Raw genomic sequence first — 6,214 nt, 5'->3', positions numbered from 1 at the left:
GAAGTACACTTACAGTGGGTATAGAAAAGAATCACCCCCTTTAAAATAATCACATTTTGTTGATTTGCAGCCTGAAATGAAGACAGACACCGTTTTTGTTTTATATAGATGTATTTAATCAGTGCAACTTATAACATCCAAGTGAAAGATAAAACACCAAAATGTCCGAAAAAAAAAAAATAGAATCACTGAGTTGGAAAAATCACCCCCCTCCTAAAAATGACTTGTAAACTAAATCCGGTGTAGCTACTCACTTTATATCTTTCACTTGGATGTTATAAGTTGCACTGAGTCTCCGTCTTCATTTCAGGCTGCAAAGCAACAAAATGTGATTATTTTAAAGGGGGTGATTCTTTTCTATACCCACTGTATATAAGAAAATGGAGACAGACTGACTGTGACAAAAATGGGTTTACTGTTATGCTGTTCGTAAAACATCTACTTAAGATTTCAAGGCCTATCATGTCACAACCAATTTTTCTACAGTCTTTGAAGGCATCAGGAGTTTTGTAATAGATGGAATCGAAATGTTCCACATATAATAATGTGTGTGTATTTATGTAGCTGCAAAAACTAAATAAAAAAATAGACTTATATATTGATACAAAAAAGCATAACAAAGAAGTTCTACCTTATTATACTGTGCAACCACCAAAATAAAAAGCAAAACAAAACATAATTTGTAGTGCTAACTTGTCATCACAATTAAAAGCATTTGTGGATATGCTGACAATTGATATATTATTATAGTAAGCACGAATATGTTCTTGAAGTTGGGGGTCTGCAGTTATTCTCATTCGATGTATTTACCACTGACCCTTCAAATGTAATGACATTAATTTCTTCGGCTTTAAAAAAAAATCTTTTTCATAGATGTCTATTTGCAGTGAAGTTTCAGGGTGTGAATCAGTGTTCCTTGTCATTATGCTGCTTACTGTCTACAGCCACTGAATAAGTAAATCTGTACAGATGGAGGTAAAAGCAAATGTTTTGTTGGTTGTTGTTGCTGCTGCATTCAATCAGTCACTCAGTGACCTTTCAAGTTACAGACTAACAAATAACCAGAAATAAAACTTGGACTAAATTACACACAGGATTCCACTGATTAATCAATGTGTAATTCCAACAAACCATGTTCATCTAGACTACATGCACCTGTTTTTTTAACCTGGTTGACCAAATGCAATTATATTGATGTATTCAGGGCTAGTTGTCACACTCAGTGAATATTTCTCTGGGGGGTATTTTTATTATTAAATTCCTATACTCTCAGAAAAAAAAGGTGCAAAAGCTGTCACTGCAGCAGTACAAACACGCTCCCTTTAGGCATACATAAGGTACAAAGGTGTACATTTTAAAAGGTTACTGTGCCAGTGACAGCTTTTGTAGTTTTTGTAGTATATTAAGAAACATGAAACAATTAATGAAACTGCAAAAATGTCAAACAATTCCAAACCGTATGAAGCCATAACTCATCTTAAAAAAATGTGACAGCTTCACTAGTTTGGAGGAGAAAATTATGATAATAAACCTCTACATTTACTGTATGAATGTTTTGAACTGGATTTTATAGAGGTTTTAAGAAAACAGTCTATTATAGGCTTCTGACTCGGAACAATAAGTTAATAAGATATAACCCTTGTGCTAGCTAGCCCTGTCTTCCTCTAGAAACTCTTATCCAACAGCCTACAAACTGTATATTAGATTTCATACGCGAGGCTGTTCATGCTATGTGCATTCTATGAAATATTTTATATAGAGCTTACAGTTGGTTTCCTGTAGTATCCTAGTTGATTCTTGTCACTTCTGATGAAGTCAGAATTTAGAAAAAAGTAAAAGTATTTAGTCTCTGGTATTGCTTGGACTGTGTAAATATGCTCAGTTTGGCTGTTCGTCAGCTTGATTTTTTCCCTCTTCACTTTGGTTCAAAGTGGTTCATATTGTTTCAGTTCAAATCACTGTCTAGTCCCTCAAGTGTAATGCCATCCCTTCTTAAACGGGCTCATGATGGTAATCATAGAATGTGCCTTGACTGTGTCTTGTGCTGTCAAAATGACCTGCAGTTTGTCTGAACTGTCCTCTCGGTTTCGCTGTGGTACATTTTAACTGCTCAGGTCTGCTGACTCTCCATGAAGAATCAATGACAATCTATCTAAAACCCTCACTGTTTCACTGAAAACAGCTTGAATCCCATTCCACAAAAAACTATTTGCTCGAGTGGTTCCACATACATAGACAATTATTAGACAAATAACATTACTATAATTTGAATTAAAAAAATTTTTTCAATAAAAATCCAGTCACCCAAAGTGTCACTCACCACATAAATATTAATATTAAAACTTTTTATTTTTTAATTTTTTTTTTGTATTAGGTAAAACAGCTGGTAAGTCATTTTGATTTGAGTGAACAGCATTATTGCTCCTCACACTGTGATAAATACTCTGTGCATCTGTGTTATGCTGTGTAATATCTTATTTTCATGTATTTGGTTGCATGTATAATTAAAATATAAGAATGAAGCTAATTCTTGTGTCCATTTTTCATTGTTACATGGCTCCAAAGGTAACCTTTTTATGCATCAATATACAAAATTGATATATTTAAAAAAACATATTATATTAAAAAAGTTAAAATAATCATGTTTTCCTATTAATAACAAAAGTTTTAATGCATCATATTTTAAATTGGCTGGGAGAGACTGCATTTTGGCATGCATTATCTCACTATGGCTTTGGCTCTAGTTCACTGCAAAACAGTTTTTTTCAAATCTCATTTTTAGGACTGAGTGACCACACTGACATTTTGTAAATTATGAAATTGGATATTTTTGTTTAGACATTAATATCCTGTATTTAAATCCCTTGCCTTAGATATTAAAGCTAAAGTACTTTAAGAAATTAAGTTGTATTTTAATTTTTTAAAAGGGCAGTTCACCCCAAAAAAAAAAAAAAAATCTCACTGTTGAACAAAGATTGAAAAAGTTAAAATAATCATGTTTTCCTATTAATAACAAAAGTTTTAATGCATCATATTTTAAATTGGCTGGGAGAGACTGCATTTTGGCATGCATTATCTCACTATGGCTTTGGCTCTAGTTCACTGCAAAACAGTTTTTTTCAAATCTAATTTTTAGGACTGAGTGACCACACTGACATTTTGTAAATTATGAAATTGGATATTTTTGTTTAGACATTAATATCCTGTATTTAAATCCCTTGCCTTAGATATTAAAGCTAAAGTACTTTAAGAAATTAAGTTGTATTTTAATTTTTTAAAAGGGCAGTTCACCCAAAAAAAAATAAAAAATCTCACTGTTGAACAAAGATTGTGTATAACCAAACAGCTGACGGTAGCCATTGACATCTATAATGACATCCAACATTATTAAAAATTTCTCCTTTTGTGTTCAACAGAAGAAAGAAACTGGTAACATTTTATTTTAGGGACCAGTTCTCGCTATTAATTAGTTGCTTATTAGCATGCTTATCACTAGCATATTGGCTGTTTATTAGTACTTATAAAGCACATATAAATGCCTTATTCTGCAAGACCATATTTTAGATCCCTTAATCCAACCCATGCCTAAACTTAACAGCTACCTTACTATTAATAAGCACCAAATTAGGAGTTTGTTCAGGGAAAACTCTTAGTTAAAAAAAAAAAAAAAATCTCACTGTTGAACAAAGATTGTGTATAACCAAACAGCTGACGGTAGCCATTGACATCTATAATGACATCCAACATTATTAAAAATGTCTCCTTTTGTGTTCAACAGAAGAAAGAAACTGGTAACATTTTATTTTAGGGACCAGTTCTCGCTATTAATTAGTTGCTTATTAGCATGCTTATCACTAGCATATTGGCTGTTTATTAGTACTTATAAAGCACATATAAATGCCTTATTCTGCAAGACCATATTTTAGATCCCTTAATCCAACCCATGCCTAAACTTAACAGCTACCTTACTATTAATAAGCACCAAATTAGGAGTTTGTTCAGGGAAAACTCTTAGTTAATAGTGAATATGTGTTCCCTATTCTAAAGTGTTACCAAGAAACGGAAGCACCAAATTAGGAGTTTGTTCAGGGAAAACTCTTAGTTAATATTGAATATGTGTTCCCTATTCTAAAGTGTTACCAAGAAACGGATATGGGTTTGGAACAACATGAGGGTGAGTAAATAATGACAGAATTTTAATTTTTAAGTAAACTGTCCCTTTAAATGCCATGCATAAAATTCCAAAAAGACTTCTACCTGATAGATATCACTGAAGTGACTGAAGTGAAATATATTTGAGAAATAATAGCAGGTAATCACAGGGTGCTGATATACAGCCATATCACACGGCTGTGATATAGCACTTTTATGTACTAATAAGCAGCCAATATGCTAGTAATATGCGTGCTAATAAGCAACAAGTTAATAGTGAGAATTGGTCTCTAAACTAAAGTGCTACCATCCTTTGAGAGCAGCTTATACCATCATTCATTTCATATGAATGTTCTTCTTGTCCATGAAGCATCAGCTGATGTAAATCACTTTAAACCATGAAAGGAGAGTGTAAAAACCATTAGTCAATCCTTTTAAATCAAACACTTTTGTTATATTCAAAAACAATTCAATGTTTGTTTGTTTTTTACTAGACATCCTTGGTTTAAATCTTAATGGGGTCAGAGCTTGACCGATCATATCTTCAGTGCATGAATATGATTTTGATAGAACATATTCACATCATTATGATATGATAGTGTATCATTACCTCTGCCCATTACTTGAAAAAACACTATGGCTTTACGTTCTACAGAAAGGTCGTTCTTGGTTATTTCACTATGGGGTTTGCAGACTCCTGCTGGTACAATAATAAAGCCATGAAATGAATTAAATAATCATTTTCCACTTTGGAGATGGCATGATAAAAGAGGCAGTGTAAAGTGGAGCCAGAGGAATTTGACAGTCACTCTGAAAAAAGAAAAAAGGTTCCCTTTAGAACGGTCTCTCCCATTGTGTTAATCACTCTGTGGGGAACCTCTGATACTGAAGCCTGATTTGATCACATTCACAATGATTTGATCACAAGTGTTCCAGGCAAAGCTTCTCAGAGTCTGTTCAGAGTTCTGATGCCTTCAAAGAGCTGCACACAGCAACTGACTTGGCTCTATGTGCTACTGAGGCCACTGCGCAGGTGATCGGCAAAGCCATGGCCAGCACCACCTTTGGCTGAATCTAACCGAGATCAGGGAAGCTGACATGGTCGCCTTCCTACACTCGCCAGTCTCTCCCAAAGAACTGTTTTGCCCTGCCGTGGATGGGTTTGAGAGTTTACCGTGGCACAGAAGTCATCGCAGGCAATGTGTCACTTCCTGCCAAAGCGCTCCAGTGTGGCGGCTGTTTCAAGTTGCCAGAAGGCTCCATCCTCTCTGCAGCCTGCCAAGCCGGCGCCACCCTAGCCCAAGCCTTAGTCTGAGCCTGGGCTTCAGCAGCCCCCCAGGACAGAGAAATGCTACCCGTTTCCTAGGTGTCAAGGTCCCCGCACCAGAGTGATTTGGACCCTGTGCCTCAGAAGCCTCATCCTCAGAAACCCCATCCCTTGGGCACATTCTTCCCATTCAGCACATGCCCAAACAAACTACCGCTGTGACAGCGAACCCACATACTCCAAATAACATGTCTCCTCTCCTCATTACCACGAATGTCAGTTGGCAGAACTGCCACTCGAAAAACTCACACCACTTGCCATCTGGCTTCAGGCTTGGAAAGCTATCCTGGATGTGTCAAGTTGGGTACTAAAGATCATAGAACGAGGTTACTCCCTTCAGTTCGCTAGCAGGCCACCTCACTTCAGAGGTAATATTCAAACTTCGGTATGGGACAATGATGCTCACATTCTCCGGTATGAAGTGCAAACACTGCTTGCTACTTCCTCGTAAAAGATGGCGGGCTCAGGCCCATTCTTGATCTCAGGCATCTGAATTGCTCGCTCATGAGGCGGCTGTTCAAATTGCTGACTTTGGAACAGATCCTCGCGCAAGTATGCTTAGTCTTAGACTAAGACAGGTTTATATCGGTGGATCTGAAAGACACTTACTTTCACATCCTGATAGCCCCCATCACAGACCGTTCTTGAGATTTGCATTTGAGGGAGTGGCCTATCAATATACAGTCCTGCCATTTGGACTCTGGCCCCACGCACTTTTACGAAAGTGCGTAGACG

This window comes from Sinocyclocheilus grahami, unplaced genomic scaffold (genome assembly GCF_001515645.1).
Source record: "Sinocyclocheilus grahami isolate Dianchi unplaced genomic scaffold, SAMN03320097.WGS_v1.1 scaffold1083.1, whole genome shotgun sequence".
Classification (NCBI taxonomy): Eukaryota; Metazoa; Chordata; class Actinopteri; order Cypriniformes; family Cyprinidae; genus Sinocyclocheilus; species Sinocyclocheilus grahami.
This window is presented reverse-complemented; position numbering follows the sequence as displayed.